This window comes from Gymnogyps californianus, chromosome 7 (assembly GCF_018139145.2).
Source record: "Gymnogyps californianus isolate 813 chromosome 7, ASM1813914v2, whole genome shotgun sequence".
In the NCBI taxonomy this organism is placed as follows: domain Eukaryota; kingdom Metazoa; phylum Chordata; class Aves; order Accipitriformes; family Cathartidae; genus Gymnogyps; species Gymnogyps californianus.
In genome coordinates, this window is record NC_059477.1 from 41,847,466 (window position 1) to 41,864,776 (window position 17,311).

Consider the following 17,311-nt stretch of genomic DNA (forward strand, 5'->3'; position numbering starts at 1 on the left):
AGTAGAGTCTTACCTCAGCTGAATCTTTGTCTTTGTGACGTTGTTCAAAGTGGTGGTAATACCATGACTTTGAAATTGCAGCTACGGTCAAGCAGCTACGTTATCACAGAAGTTGTAAGTGGGCACTTGGTATAGCTAAGGAGAGAAGTCTGCTGTGTTCTCTCTTGATTTGCAGAAGTTTCTCCCAGAAATGTTACTGTCCTTGATGGATCTTCAACTTGTAAGTCAGCACTGTTGGATATCCCAGACCTCTGGATATCATTGTTACGTCGCTTTGCCACCCCCATTTGAAAAGTTTGGGCCAAGATTCTGTTTTTCGTTACAATATTGGGGGGTTTAATGTGGTTTATTTGCATAGTTTCACTATTTGACTCCTTATCTTTTAGATGACTGTTGATCAATTAGATGAACAGCTGCAAATTTGACAAATAACAGTTTAGATTACAGTTAGATGTACTAAAACCTTCTTTGTTTTCCTTTGTAAACCATGCGATGCAGACCAGCATAAACAAGCTGCTTGTGTGAACTCTCACACCTTCTAGCGCAGAACAGTGCTTTCCAGGGCTCTGATAGATCAAGCTGTTATAGAGTAACCTAAACACAGTCTTTAATCGGTCAGACTTAGTGTCTGCATTGATTACTTCATTAATGCATATGTTCTTTCCACTGCAAACACCCTGATTGTAGAGACCAGCAGGTACTGATGTTATATGACTTCTCAGTATGGTTTTATGTGATCCGAAATCCTAACAAATTTCAGCTGCTCCTGTTTGCCCAATTGTGTTTCTTCCAACTCCCCACCATTTTCATAAACTTTCTCTGACAACCTAAGATACTGCAGCACTGCTAAGGATTTCACCTAGCAAGGCTGAAGAATTGCATTTCACTTTTTTCTTTTCCTAAACTATTTTATTCATTTATGAATCTACTGATTTGATTACAAATAAGATAGATTGTTCTGATCTTTTTCTAGTGGCTTTTTCTCATCTTAAATGAGATGGTTAAAATTATGATTAACTGTTGAAATATTTTTCAGGAAGGATGGATCATGAAAACTTAGTCATAGAAAGAGATTCAAAACTGTTCTCTGGAAAATTTAAGTAACTATAAATTGGGATTTTTTAACGTAAATATTGGCTTAATTATTTGCTATTTTACATCACTAAATGTATTTAGACTAGCAGTTGAAAAACAGATTTTGAAATGTTTTCGGGTTTGTTTACATTCTAAAATTGCCTACACGATGTTTTTAGAATATATAAATATGTCTAAAAGTCAGTCTGTGATTTGTTGACAGGCAATTGCGTAGTTACAAAAATTGGATGGAAACACTTTTTCCTTGCCAATGCAAAATAGTGCTTGCTGTCTAAGTCAAGGTTTTCCAGGCTCTGGGTTCTGATGACCGTTGCTGTGCCATCCGACAGGCCAAGATGCTGAGGATGTTTTGAGGAAATTTTTCCTTTGTTCAGTGATCATCCCTAGGTAACATATCTCTAGTATTAATCTTGATGTCAGACGTAGTAACAAGCACATTCAATGTTTTTCATCATTAAACATCATCTTTTTGCTACGTGATCTACAGGGTACTTGAACTTTTTTTCTTGGGGGAGAATCATTCCAGGTTTGCTCTCTGCTCAACAGGGGATTCCTTAGTAAAGTGAAAGCAAGTTGTCTTCCACGTTTCGGGTCATGGTATTTTTCCTGCTTTTGCCTCTCAGCACTAGGTGCTCCCATAATTCAGTTTCTGGGAATAATTATTGCAATCTTAACAAGGCCTTGAAGTGCCCTATAGTCTTAGATGAGTTTACTGTAAATAATTTACACTAATCTAAGTGCTGACATTTGTTTGCACTGCAAATGCCATTCCAGAGCATTTGGGAGTGCCAGGGAGACCCTGGAGAGCTGCCCAGAGGGAGGGCTCGGGGCAGAGGACATGGGCTGCAGGTTCTCTCCAACTGCCGAAAGACCTGTTGGGAGGGGAGGTCTCCGTGTGGTTTTCTTGGTTGAACTGAATTTTTTTTTTTTTGTTGTTCCCCTGTTTGCCATACTGAAAAGTTAAGAAATCTGCTCAAAATTTAAATACTTAATGCATTTGGTAGAGAATTGTTTGGAATAAAAAAGAAAAAATTGAAGAATTCCACTGAAGTGCGAAAATATTATGCTTGATTTTAATTGTAATCTTTTAAAAATAAACAATAAAGACAGCAACCTGGGTATATGAAAGGATTTGGTGTTGCCAAAGGTTTATTTTTTGGTGTAATAGAATTCCAGTAGTGGAGGATATTAAGGATGAGTTCTAGTCATCTTGATACATCGATACCTTTGTTATTGCAAAGTTTAGGACTATTGTTTCTAGAAAAATGAATATGCAAAAGCTGTTAATGCAATGTTAATGCTGCACAAATAGGCACTTGGCTGAAGAAATATAGAATTTAAGAGTGAATATCAATTTTAGCCTTTGCTGCTTTTTATGTATGTAAAAACCTGTATGCTTCTGCTTACATTTTATTTTAGGCCAATGTTAAATGCTAACTTTGTAGGAAAAGCAGTATGTGCTGATCATTAGAGAGAATAGCGCTAAAATTCACCAGAGTGCATATTTTTGGCATGACTAATGATTGACTGCATAGGCAATCTTAACATTAATTTATGGTAGAATGTTTATATTTTATTAAATAAACTCAAGCATCAGCTATGTTTTCTCTTCAGATATCTGTCTGAAGAGAACTCACTGAGGAACTTACAAGAGTATTATCTGATTTGAGAAAAATAATTTTCAGGCGCTCCATAATGTATGTATTTCATGCATCTCAATTTTGGTTCACAGATGTTGTAACTTAAATATGTATGACTTGTTAATGCCTAAATTAGCCACGCAACTTTGGAAATGTCGTTTCTGTAAATGCACATCCATAACTTTATATGCAGAAATGTGTTTGCTAATACTGTTATGTACATCCAGCTTCCAACAATACCATGTTAAATACTGTAATTCTCGCTCAGTAATGGGGCAGGTGTTTATCTCCAGAGACAGCAGGCACTGAGGAAAATCAGTGGGTGCCAAACTCATGTGCATTCATGGGCAAAATGGTCCCCTTGTGTTGCCCTTAGAACCTGGAAAAAATTCGTGAGTAATGGCAAGTAAATCAGTTTGTGCGGTTGAGGAAAGATAAAGTGTCATTTTATGATATATGTGTGTAATGATGATTTTCTTTTACATTGCACTGGACAGTCTGCAGAATATTTATTTTTGAAAGCTTAAATACAGAAAAACTTCTTCCCTATTCAGTGTTGGTTTGTATGATGCTTTCTTACTGCTGTGTTACTGTTTTCAATCTTCTCCAGAAATGGCACTTTTAATTAAAAATATTAAAATACTTGCTGGTGGAAAACATTTGCCGTGAAAAAGATAAAAATCCTTTTGCTGCTTAAGACAAGAAGACCAGTTGTTGGTGCTGGGGAACTTGTTGAGCTGAAATTGCACTGAGGGCAGATTCTGCGGCTCTTTCTCTTCTGATATACGCTAGAAATTCACTGAGAGGCAGGCTAGGAGGTATCCTGAGTGCAGCAAGGCAGGAGGGATGTGCAGCCGACCAAAGACACAGAGGTCAGCAAGCCTAGACAGGAGAGCACCTGAGCCCTGGGGCGGGCAGGGGGGAACAGATTGTTATTTTGGCTTTCCCAGTTGATGTAATTGTTTCCAGGGACGTCAGATTTTTCGTGGGGTGGAGGTTCCCTTTTCCCCAGGCAGCATAAATCAGAACTCTTTTAATGATGTGAAAGAGCTCTGCCGCTTCAGAAAATGGAAATGGTGAGAAACTGTTCATCTCTACTTGAGCCAGCTAAGAGAGATGCACCTTCCCAGCGGGTTCTCGTGTATATGCTAGACAGAACAAGCATGCTGCAAATCAGCAGTTGTGGATTTAATTCCAGTTTCTAGACGAGAGTCACCCTTCTTTCCTGGCTTTACATTGCAAGGTGTAGCAATGTAAACATCACTTTACATTGCATATGTAGCCCCATTGAAGAAAAGATCGCAGGTACCATTATGGATAATATATGTGTGTATATACTGGGGAGACTGCTTGTTAAACTCCTGCTACAGCTAAGGAAACGCTGGCAAAATCTTAGTTTAAATGGAAATTCTGTCATGGCTTCAGTATGGTTTATAGTTTCATCTGCTTTGACTTTTACCAGCAGTGGCTTCAGGAATCTTTACTGATGCCAATCCTCCCTTCTTGGAGGGCACTTTATCCTGACAGAGACATGCTGTGCCCAGCGGCATTTAAAAGGCAGGAAGAAAACTAGATTTCATTTGCATTTCTGAAAATGCGATTGCTGTAATCATTACTAAAGTAATTGTAAGTATAGTTTTGTAGCATTTAAATGGAAATAAACTGTTACTATTACATTTAATCAGAAAAGTTTCAAAGCAAGAAATGTGCTTCTACACTGGCCTCTTAACTTACCAGAAAAATTGCAGGTATAGGTTAAAATTCCAAATTAAGGAAACGAACAGCACACAGTCAACTCATTTAAACAGGACAAAATGCCGATTTCAGATTTTTGTAGCAAATAACACCCAAAGAAGATTAAGATTAAAAAAAAAAAAAACAAACCCTAGCTATTTCAGAGCACAGAGCCACTTCTGTAGAAAATATTTGTTTGTTTAACATCTCTTGACTCTAGAAGAAGCCCTGTAAGATGTGCATGATTTTTATAGTGCTTGCTATTTGCAGGTATTTCAAATTAAGAAAAGAAGACCAGCAGCCCTCTCTTAAAAGGAGCAGAGGGAGCATATTTCCTGCCCCCTTCGCCCCAGCGACTGTTCCTGTGTTCTAGCTCGTGTATTCGGGCAGGGTAATCTGGAGCAGGAGCAGTTTATTGAGTGCTTGAGGCTCTTTCTGGTCTTCGCGTCTCCTCCGTTTTCAGCTAAGGAAGCAGCTTGTCAGCTGTGGAGCTCAGAGGAAAAGGTCGGGGTGGTGTTGGCTCGCTTGTAGGCTTAGGGTTTGCGGTGATACAGATGGGTGCAACCTTGATGGAGAAACTGTGTCAGATTTTCAGCTGGGGCAAAGGACAGCCTCTCCAAAAGCCAGGCAAAGGATGTAAAAAGGTCAGGACAATTTAGCCTCCTGTAGGAAGAAGGCAGGCACCGGGTAACTAATTAGTCTGTATTATCTCTCTGCAGAAAGTACGTCTGGTGTTTTGTATGAACTTTTAAATATCGTCTGTTCTGCTGTTGTCTTCAAGAAATCAAGGAGATGCAGAAAACCAGCTGTAAGTTGAGGGGAGAGGGTTGGAGAACATAAAAGAGTGAATATATGTAGTATTCATAATTCATTATTTTAGATTGTTTAAATTTCATGGTGATTTGGTAAGGTCATTTTTAACATCGTTGTCAGTGCTGTCTTAAGAAGCTGCTGTTAAAGGAGGGAAACCTGTAGATGTTTGATGTTTGAATAGATTTATGCAAGAAGAAAGGTAACATTGTTATATAGGAGTTTAAAGGTCACATTGCACAGTTCATTTGTGTTAATTTGTCCCAGTCTTAGCATTTATTGTTAGGGTTTTTTTTAATCTCTGCCCTTTGATCTGTGCCACTGTAACCAGGGTGATATGGTGCTGTTCTGGAATGGGAATGCTGTGGCAAAACCAACTGTATTAACTAGAAAATGCGTATGTGAGTGGAGGCGGGATAAACAGAATATTAAAAAAGGTGAAAAATAAGTGAATGACAAGTTCACTTGCAATTATTTTCACTGAATTTATACAAAATATGTCTCATGTCATTTGAAGAAAGTGTGTATGGTTTAGGTCTTACAAATTGTCATAGTGTTTCCTCATGGGTTTAGTTTCACAGATTCCATTGTGTATTCCTTCTACTCTGAAAAAGAAAAAAATAATCTCTTGCACATGGCTACATCCCCCAAACTTGTTACAAACGGCACTTCCTTACTGAGCTTAGGCTTTCCCGTGTCCGTTTTTGGCTAGGATTCAAAGAATTTGTTAAGAATAGAGTCCCCACAATGCACCCACACTAAATGAAGGATGAAAACAGTTGATCCCAAACTGTTCAGTTTTAGTTTGTGACCAATTCTCAAAGGACTGTAAAATCTGAAAGTCTGTCATTAACAGCAGGAAGAATAAGCATGAACTCCAAGTTGTGGTCATAGCTAAGTATTTTCAGATCAATTTTGAATTTGTCAGTTTGACTTGGTTATCAGCTGGCGGTAACACTGTAAGTTTAAATATGCTCTTTATTGCAAAGTACTTCTTGGTGTCTCTCTTAAACATACTGCATTCTTTAGGGTTTTTTTAATTTTTTTTTTTTTTTTTTTTGCTTTTGTGGGAATGATCGGAAACAAACATTGCCACTTGTGTTCATTATTGTGAACTACAGGGAGAAAAATGATTTTTCAGAGTGCAAATGACTGGATGCCAGCAACTATGAGTAGACATGAGGAAAAAATTCTTCCCGGTGTGAGCAGTTAAGCCCTGGAACAGAGAGCCAGAAAGATTTTTCAGAACTCAGCTGGATAAAGTCCTAAGCAACCTAATGTGGCTCCTAAGTTAGCCATGCTTACAGCAGAAGGGTTGGGCCAGAGACCTTCAGAGGTTCCTTCCAGCCTTATTTCTTTATATGATTCTGAGTTTGTACTAGAAACGACATTGCAACTGATTTTTCTTTCTGTCCATCTCTCCATTTGGTTAACATTCAAGCGTGCATTAATGTAGCATTCATCGCAGAGAGGTCCTCAGAGTATTTTTACTGAATTTTGCCTCTTGAGAATGCAGGAATGTGTTATCCTCATTTTATAGTGAGGGATTCAAAGATTTGCTCAAGATTCGTGTCAGGGAATGGTTTAACTAGAGGCACTTTGAGGTGAGAGGAGGGAACTAAATGCTGACTTGAAGACTTTTGGGGCTGACTTTTCTCCAGTCTCCTTTTCTGAAGGTATATGTTAGAAATGATAACCTATCTCCTCCGCTATAGCCAGAGTCCTAAGCAGCAGACTATCCTTCTGCTTATTTGCAGTTTTGACTTATAATGCAGTTGTCAGATACTGTTCTGGTATTTTGCAAACACTTGGTTTTTCTTTACGCCTAGTTAACATTGATGCATATAAAGTCATTTGCGCACATGTAAATGGTTATCACACACTATAGCTACTTTATTTTCTTAAGAGGCAGAATAGATATTTCTGTATGTATAGTGATACTTTTAATTTTTTTTTTTCCCTTGCTGAATGCAGACGGGATACAGATCACTGGGCAATCAATCATAAAATACATTTTGAGGTTTGCTTTGTTCTTTGATGGACTAGTATTTCCAGCCTGATATGCAGTTCCTTCTTCTCTGTTTAATTATGGAAAAAAGAAAATACTGCCAAAGAGCTCTATGATACATAAATGGTTTCATGAGATGTGTTTGGAAAAGCCTTGTTTTTCATGACCTGGGAAGGTCTGAAGTACTGTGAATGAATGCCTTGTTCCATTGAAGTTGATGGGAATTTTACCATGGTAGGACTGCGACTTTAACCAGCGTATATATGGTCATTGCTCACATGTAGGTGTTGCTGTACAATTAGGTGATTTATATTATTGCTTTGATTAAATAAGAGAAATAATATATATTGGCCTGCGGTAAATTATGCTGGAACTTAGTCATGGTGATGCGATCATTAGGAAGGACTTTTAAAAAGACCCAATGACTTTAAATAAGATTGGCTGCAGACGATATACGTGCTCATTTAATTGTTTCTTGCAGTTGAAAAGATTTGTTTGAAAGTTGGCCTGTGAATTGATAGCCAAAGTGGCAAAACAAAGGTTTTTTAAAAAAATAAAAGCCTAATTGTCATCACTATTGAAATGCTGCATGGATCTGACTAGACATAGTTTTAAGAAATAACAAGAATCAGACATATGGCTTACTTTAATGTTAATAAGAGTAATGGTGCAGGAAATCCTTAGAAGTTTAAAAACTGGCTTGATTTCAGGAAAGAAAAAGAAGTAATCTGAAGGCAGAAAATTCTAGAAAATGTGATCAAAATGGCATTATTCTTGGAGGTTAATTTGAAGCTCTTCCTCAACATCTCCAGCTTGTAGCTGTCATCTTGCGGGCTGTGATTCTTGCTTGAAAAAAGGCCAGCTCTCTTATTGCCAGGTCCTTGTTGTCACTTCACATTCTCTTAAGTTTGGACTCCGTCATCGTTACGATGCCACGGAGGTCTTTCTTCAAAGTGTACTCTCCGGGTGTGTTCTGGGATCCTTTTGGAAGATAAACTTTCAGTTTAATGAGAATTTTAATTCCTGTGGAGCATGTGGGGGTGTGTGCTTATCGGCTCTCGTGTTTCCCAAACTTGTCAGCCCTCTCCCCCCACGCTCCTTTTGGGATGTCGTTTATAGGCTGTGCAAAGCACTCCCTCCTGTCCTTTTCCTTTTAGAATGGTGTGCACAGAGGAAACTATAAAAAGAAAATAAAGTGGTTTGGGTTTTTCTTTTTTCTTTTTTTTTTTTGTTTGTTGTTGTTTGGTTGGTTTTGAACTTATTTCGTGGTAACAGCAGCTGTGAAAAGCAGTGGGTGCCTCAGCCTGCCTAAGCGATGGTAGGGAGAGAGAATATCAAAATGTAAACAGCCTGGGCAGTTGAAAGACATGAAAAAGACAAAATCTCTGTTGAAGGGAATAGGCTATACAAGTATTTTGGGTCTGCAGATGTTTTTGTTAGGGTTTGATCTGCAGCTGGGGGTCATCCCACAGATCAGCTGAGGTTGCAACATGGAGTGGGCAAATTCATTTACTGGAAACTCATGAGCTCTTGAGTAAGGAGTTAAAAGACTGAATACTCACAATCCTCTTTTGAAGATTATAGTGAGATTTGAGGTAAAGAGTAAAAGTCATATAGAAAAAGTAAAGAAGCCAAACAAAGAGCTGTTAAAAATGCTGGTGGTTTTTTTTGTTTGGGGTTTTTTTTTTTTTTGGTCATTGTTTTCTGTTATACCTATTCCATAAGGATATATGAATCATTGTTACAGCCTGGCCTGGAATTTTAAACCACCGCTGCGTATGTCACTTTTTAACTAAATGAAGTCACGGGTGTTTTATCAGAGAACACGCGGTGTGTCCTGCATTCTGTTAGACCTCAGTGACACAAACCAGTCCCATGTACTCATTACTTCTAGCATCCTTTTTGTCGGGACTCATCTCCATTTGAAAATTAATGCTGATATAGATAGGCTGTCAGGCTGAGGCACAGCAGCTCTACCCAAATAATCTTGTGGTAATCTTGTTTACTGTAGTCCTTTTACTAGATACAGGTAAATTATACAGGAATAATGCAGTGTGTCCCCACCTGATCTTAACCAGCAATGACTAATGATGAACTCCTGTGTAGGCAAGTTCGTAGCCTCCCTGGAAATGATTCCCAGTTATTCTGCGATGAAAGTGTTCTCCATTGATGCATTTCTTGGAAGTACTTTTTTTTTTCTTTTTCTTATTCTTTTTTAAGACATAAGAATAATTTTATAGAAACGATGAAGATCAGGAGAATATGGTTACTCTCTCCTCTTCCTTTTTATCATCTGCCAATAAGCACCTTGTAAATGCTGCTGCGGGACGGAGTAGCACGTCCTGAAGGCCATGTGCATGGGGAAGTGCGTGCTATCCAGACGCACAGCACTCACTTTGGATCTATGACCTCGCAAAGTATCTTTGCTGTTTTCAAACTTCTTTACCACTTAAGTTGCATAAAATGGATTTTCAATGCAAGGCTTTGTGGTGTCTGTCGAATGGTGGGGTGATTTAAGCCCAAGGATCCAGAGATGTGCAGATGTTTAAAATCCAGAAATGAAAATGGTAGTGTTATTTGCTCTGTAAAGGGCAAATACTTTAAAAGTGCTCGCCTCCAATATTAAATATCTGATGCATTTCTTCTATTACTGAATCCACTTTATGTTTCATGTATTCAGCACTGAAAAAAAATGCTGGCATAATGCCTGTTCACTTGCTTTGCCTATTATATCTTCTGATGAAGAGAGATCATATCCATAATAAGATTTTGCTTTGCTAAACTCAGCAATGGAGATAATATGGAAGTATTCTTGCAACTACGCATTTTTTTTCTTTCATGAATGCCAGTAAGCTTACAGTAAACAGGAAACGTGCCTTTCGCAGAACCTGGGAAGGTGTTGTCCACTGAGCAGTACTAGAGTTCAATCCTGAATACTTGAAAGTAGAAAATTCATTACTATAATTGATTAAGAACTGTGCTGAGTGCAAATGCCTTCATTTAGTTTGAGAGGGCAGTTGTCACGCATAGCTAGTCAGCTCACATCGGCAGTAAATCAAATTTTTTAGAAATGTCTCATGGAGAACATTATATTAATGAGTTCTCCCTGCAGAACCCCCCAAACTGGGACATCATTCCTCTAGTCTGGAAAGCGGCCCATGAAAGTTGTCAGTCAGAAGGAATTCCTGGAATTAATGTTTTTTTTTCTTTGTTCTTGGGTCAGAACAGAACATAGGTGGGGTTTTTTGGTGGTGTGTTTTTGGGGGGCTTTTTTTGAAAGAAAATTATTTTGCCTTAATGGAGAATGTGGGACCTGAATTGAAAAAGATTAGAGAAATTGTTGCAAAGCCTGCTCCTGTTCATGGTTGACTTCCATCTTGTTAAATGGTGTTGGGATTTATCAGGGACAAGAAGTAGTGGGGAGAATAAAACTGCTTTTTTTGAAAAAAGAAACATAGATATGCAGAAGATTCTACTATATTTCTAGATAAGATACTGAAGTAGGAAATGAAAGTTATGCTATCTCCTCCATAATTAATGTTATATTTTACATAAGGAAAGCCAGCTCTAGGCCTATGAATCACTTTATACCTTTTGAAGTTGTCAAGTAAGGGTTTAGGGACAGCTTAATTGGTGCCTTAGGACTTTTACTGCCTGAAGTGCCAGGGTAGTGTGTATGCAAATACATAACACTCAGTCATCTGAGGATCACCATTTGGTTCAAGAAGGCAGTCGCCTTGCCGAGTTATTGTGTGCATATGGGCACTTACTCAAGTTTGTTTAAAAAAAAAAAAAAATAAAAAATCCTTCTCATGGAAACCATATTTTACTAATGAGCTTTTCTATTGTGTCATTCTTCACGATTGCTTACCAGCTTGTCTTTAGTCTTTAGAAAATATCACCTTCTGCTCCCTGCGAGGAAATTTTCTGCTACTTTACACTAGAGTAAATAAAAAGAATAGACTGAATTGAAAAAAAGTATCATTTCAGAAAACCCCATCAGGATATCAGGAGTTGATAATGACTGTTACTTTTTAAAACCAAAGTATCCTTCTCTACTCTTTGTACTTCAGCTCCTTACAGGATTTTTTTACTAAATTGTTTAGAACTACACGTAACAATTGTTCAAAGGAAAGCTGTTTGTTTGTTTGTTTGTTTTTAGAGGAATATTATTTTATTGTAATCCCATGGCTAAACTAATTTGTGCATTTGCAGGCAAGTTTCAGAGGGCTGACTTGAACCTAATTTTTGTTTTCCTTCAGTGTTTCTTTCAGCTGATTGCTAGATAGTTTTCTTCTGCCTGCCTCCTCTGACACTGTAAATGGGTGCATTCATGCTGTAAAAACCCAATAAAGTATGTTTAAATAAAATGCCCCTCCCTTTTTTTCCCCCCTCCATTTGATTCAGAAGTTCTGTGATATGTTTATCTTGGCTTTTGGTTAAACACGGTCTGCCAGAGCCAACAGATCTGATCTCTAAGGTGAGCAGGGTATGGCTGCAGCTCGTAACGTTGGAGATACTATGAACTTGATGCCATTGACTCCCTACCCCTTTCACTTTCCATAAGTAATCATGCAATCCACTGACCTAATATATTGAGTCTGAACCAAATTAAGAAACTGTCATCTTTGCAGAAAGGAAGTTTTGGAGAATATACCCTTCCCTTCCACTCTGGCTCTGCTTTGAGCTAGGGGCTGGCCTGGATAACTTCTGGAGGTCTCTTCCAACCTACATGATTTTTGATGGCTTATTGGTTTGGGGATCATCTTGTCATTCTCAACTTGAAGTCTTAAAGGAAGAAAGTCTGGGTGAATACTTATCTTTTTAGGGCAATTGTGAAGGGCGATAATGACTTATCATTCTGTCAGGAAGTTCATTATTACTGTGGCTGACATAGGTCAGCATTTAGCTTTACATCATTCCTGCCATAGAGTGTTAATTACAGGTTAAACTCTTTGTAGGTTTTACGACCTTATATCTTGGTTTTTCATGCATTGATACTTCTGGTCCTTAAAGCCTTGTAGAACAGCCCCTTAGACTCTGGTCTTACCAAACACCTAGAGAACAGCATAGCAGGCTCGGTAAGAAATTTGTCTATTCCACTGTGAAACGAGAGAACATTGAACATTTTTATTAATACGATTCTCTATTTGAGAACGAGTTTCAAGTCTAAGTGATCTGCTGGAATGCATTAATGCAGATAATTTTAATAGGAATCATTAAAAGCATTTGATTTCTACCTTATTTTGCTTTTGAGGTAGAGATATTTTGGTTAGGCCAAACCATGTTTGTGATTGACACCTGCATATAGCTGGGATTGCTGTTAGCATTGTCTTCTAAGATCCCAGAATACCTTGGGTTTGGTGTCACTGCACTGCAAGTGGGCTTCATCGATCAGTGAGAAAAATCTCCATCTCTCTGCAACTTCCTTCTGTTCACTCAGAAAATGCTTTGACTAATCAAAGTTTATAAGTTTCTCTTTAAAAGTAATATAAATCTAATATAGCTTCTGCCCTAACTGACAAAAATCAGCAGTGCTAGGGGGTTTAGTTGAATGACATTCGACTCACAATTTATTCCTTTCTGTTTGTGAATTATTTCCAGAACTAGCTTTTTCTGTTACTGCAGCTATAAATAAGTATTCCATTTACACATATAAGACATGTCAAGAAATCCCAGACTTGGTCTTGACATGCAGTCATTCTACTTTGCTTCACATATATTACTAATAGTTACTAATGACTGAAGGCTCTAAATCATATTTGTATGAAATATTATGAAATTTTGCCCCCCTTTAAATTAAATTTTAAAAGTTTAATTTAAATGAGCATAAAGGCAATTGAGGACTGGCCGGACTTTGTGCTGTTAATAAGAATATATATAATAATAATATAATAATAATATGACAATAATAATACTAAAAGAATTAGACTATACAAAGCAAGTAATGCACAATGCAATTGCTCACCACTCGCCGACCGATGCCCAGTTAGTTCCCAAGCAGCAGTCTGCCCCTCCCAGTTAACTCCCCCCAGTTTATATACTGGGCGTGACATCCTATGGTATGGAATATCCCTTTGGCCAGTCGGGGTCAGCTGTCCTGGCGGTGTCCCCTCCCAGCTCCTTGTGCCCCTCCAGCCTTCTCGCTGGCTGGCATGAGAACCTGAAAAGTCCTTGACTGAGTATAAACACTGCTCAGCAACAACTTAAAACATCAGCGTGTTATCAATATTATTCTCACACTAAATCCAAAACACAGCACTGTACCAGCTGCTAGGAAGAAAATTAACTCTATCCCAGCCAAAGCCAGGACAAGTTCCTTAGATGGTCTCGAACCTGATCTTCTCCCACGGTGGGCAGTTCTTCATTCTCCCAGTCCCTGCCTTTGCCTTCTGCGACTTGCGTGGTGTGGCTGGAGCACTTGCTGATGAAAACTGAGGCAAAAAAGTCATTGAGTACCTCAGCCTTGTCCATATCCCAGGTAACCAGGTCTCCCGTTTCCTTCCAGAGAGGGCCCACATTTTCCGTAGTCTTTCTTTTATCACTGACGTACTAAGAAGCTTTTTGTGTTGCCCTTGACATCCCTGGCCAGATTTAATTCTCTCAGGGCTTTGGCTTTCCTAACTCATCCCTGGCTGCTCCGACAATTTCTCTGTATTCCTCCCAGGCTACCTGTCCTTGCTTCCACCCTCTGTAGGCTTCCTTTTTGAGTTTGAGTTTGTCCAGGAGCTCCTTGTTCATCCACGCAGGCCTCCGGGCGTTTTTGCCTGACTTCCTCTTTGTTGGGATGCATCGCTCCTGACCTTGGAGGAGGTGACCCTTGAGTATTAACCAGCTTTCTTGGGCCCCTCTTCCCTCCAGGGCTGTATCTCATGGTACTCTACCAAGCAGATCCCTGAAGAGGCCAAAGTCTGCTCTCCTGAAGTCCAGGGTAGTGAGCTTGCTGTGCGCCCTCCTCGCTACCCTAAGGATCTTGAACTCCACCATTTCATGGTCACTGCAGCCAAGGCTGCCCTTGAGCTTCACATTCCCCGCCAGCCCCTCCTTGTTGGTGAGAACAAGGTCCAGCACAGCACCTCTCCTCATTGGCTCGTCCATCACTCGGAGAAGGAAGTTGTCATCAACGCATTCCAGGAACCTCCTGGATTGCTTATGCCCTGCTGTGTTGTTCCTCCAACAGATATCGGGGTGGTTGAAGTCCCCCATGAGGACCAGGGCTTGTGAACGAGAGGCTGCTCCTGTCTGTCAATAGAAGACCTTATCTGCTTGGTCTTCCTGGTCAGGTGGCCTGTAGCAGACCCCCACTATAATGTCACCTGTCCCTGCCCTCCCTTTAATCCTGACCCATAAACTCTTGGTCAGCTCCTCATCCATCCCCAGGCGGAGCTCCATGCACTCCAGCTGCTCACTGACATGGAGGGTGACAGCCCCTCCTCGTCTCCCCTGCCTGTCCTTCCTAAAGAGCCTGTATCCTTCCATTCCAACCCTCCAGTCACGGGAGCCATCCCACCATGTCTCTGTGATGCCAATAAGATCATAGCCCTGCAAGCATGCGCACGCCTCTAACTCCTCTTGTTTATTCCCAGTTGGCATTTAAGTTGGGCCCCTGATGAAGCTGACTTACTGGCTGGAGTGGCTGGAATTCCTTTGTGCTGCTCTTCAGGTGCTCTCCTGCTGACCTGTGATCCCTCTCCAGGCTCTGGGCATCTGCTGCTGGCACTGGCATCAAACTGGTAGGACTGGGAGGGATCGAGGTTCCCCTCCCCCAGCAACTTTAGTGAAACAACATTCCTGAAAAGTTTTGAGTTCATATGAAATGTCATGATCAATGACCGTTGTAATTTCATTTCATGGGCTTTATTTTTTAATTCAAATGTTCTCTTTTAATCAGTTTTCCTAATACCATTCTATTAAATTTCTTTGAGGCCAGATAGGAAATTAAAAGAATCTCCAGAAAAATGTCGGATCAACGTTTTTGGATCAAAGGTTGGTCTTAGCCCATGGCTGTAAACTAAAACTTGAGAGGTCTGTGGATTCTCTGAAGGATCCACTGAAAGATAACTTTTTTAATGGAGAGGAGGGAAGGGAAGGTTATTTTTGGTAGGTTCAAATTAGACCTAGAGGTGGTCTCTCTTTTAGGAGACTTTAAGGATGTGCGGGTCAGAAAAGGTTAAAAAATGCACCTCCCCCTTCACTTAACACCTTTTTTCAACCGGTTTGTGTTCCCTTTTGTGGGAGAGGAACTGATGGTTTCAAGGTGATGTTCTTTGGATAGCTGCAAGATAAGGTCTGATCACTGGAGTTCATTAAGGATTCTTCGTAAAAACGGAGGTGTTCTCCCTCTGTTATAATCTACCCGCGCTCTTCACAAGTTGCCTTTCTGCAGTCTCCTTGCTCTTACAACTAAATAACGTGGCCTTCATAACGCCGTGTCCTAAAGGCTGCGCAAAACAGGAACGTTTCTGTCGAACACATCTCGGTATTTCAGAGCGCAGCCATGGTGTTCCTCTGAAATCCCACGTGTGCGCCGGAAGACTTAACAAGTTAAGGTTTTAGGGTGGTTCTGGGTCCGCAGGTGACAGACACTATAGAAGTGATATTGCACAGCTTTGCTTGCTAAGATAGCATGCCTTTACGTATGCCTTTACACAAGCCCCCTTTTAAACTTCGGATAAAATCTTTTAGCTCTTCTTTGGCTATTTAAGTTTCTGAAAGAGATGGTTATCTTTTTTTTTTTCTTTAGTAAGTTAGAGGGTCTCTGCTCTGCTTAAGAAGTGAGCATTTCATTTATCTTCTTTATCTTTCTCATGGCCCCATCCTAGGGAGCTCCCAATTAATTCCAGCAGAGCGGAAATCTCTCCTTCTCCTTTCCCCCCCGCCTTTGCATCGCCTTGTGAGCATAACACGCCTTTGTCATTATATCATATAACATTTTATGCTGTAATCTGTATTCTCCATGTTTAGCCTGTTACTTTTTAAGTAACCAGTAGCCTTAGAAAGTTGCTAAGAATTTGTAGGTGGCTGTGGGCAAAGGAAAACTACTGAGAATACTGTTCCGTTGAAAAGATTAATCTTTTTGCTTATAAAAGCCAAAGGCAAATTAAAGAGGACACAACAATTTATTGTGCTAGCCATTTTATAGTAGATGCTTCCAAAAAGGCTCAATATAAGCTTATTAAACTTATAGTGAGCTATCTTTAAAATATTCTGCACCTTCTTGTGCAGGTTGGAAATATAAGGAGGTTATGTGGTTCTATAGGAAAGGTATTGATTTTTAAAAAGCAAAAAAGTCAGCATTAAACCCTTTCCCCCATCCTTCTCCTCTATATTCATTGGTACAAAAATGGCAGAGGTCACTGTGGGGAGCTAGGTACTGACGCGTGGGAGCGTGATGTTTGGTGAGGTCAGTACTCAGTGGTCCATCATAGAGTAAGTGTCAAATATCCCCCTGAGCCTAATCATCTCCCGGGTCATCAGGAGAGCTGGCAAGGTCTTTCACTGGGAAGTTTTGTTTCACTGCCTTCCTCGCTGAAAAAAATAATCAAAAGTAAGTATGGAGAAAAAGAGAAGTCCTGCTGAAGCACATGGATTAGGAGAGTACCAGAATTGGGAGAGAACTAGCAAGGAAGCGTGGTGAGGCGGCAGCTGCCGAGCCATTCCTGCACAGCCCGCTGTGGGGGGGAGGAGTGGGTAGCCACGCTCTTGAAAAGCTGATTACAAAGAAATCTGAGAGTTAATATGGGGAAGGAAAGGCAAAAAACAGTAGTAGCATGAGGAAACTTGACTTACGGAAATCTTCTGTATGGAGAGGGATGAAAGAGCAATCTTGGTTACTGAAATTGCGGCAGCTCAGCAATTCATCATATAACTGCAGGGTGTAAATTTGATTTGAAACCTAAAACCATTTTGGCTAGGGCAGAGAGATAACACTTGTGTTAAGGTATGAGTTTGTACGTCCCAGTTGCAACAGTGGTTGCACTGACACTCGGATGAGCAGAGAGTGCAGTTAGTGATGCTTCTTGAG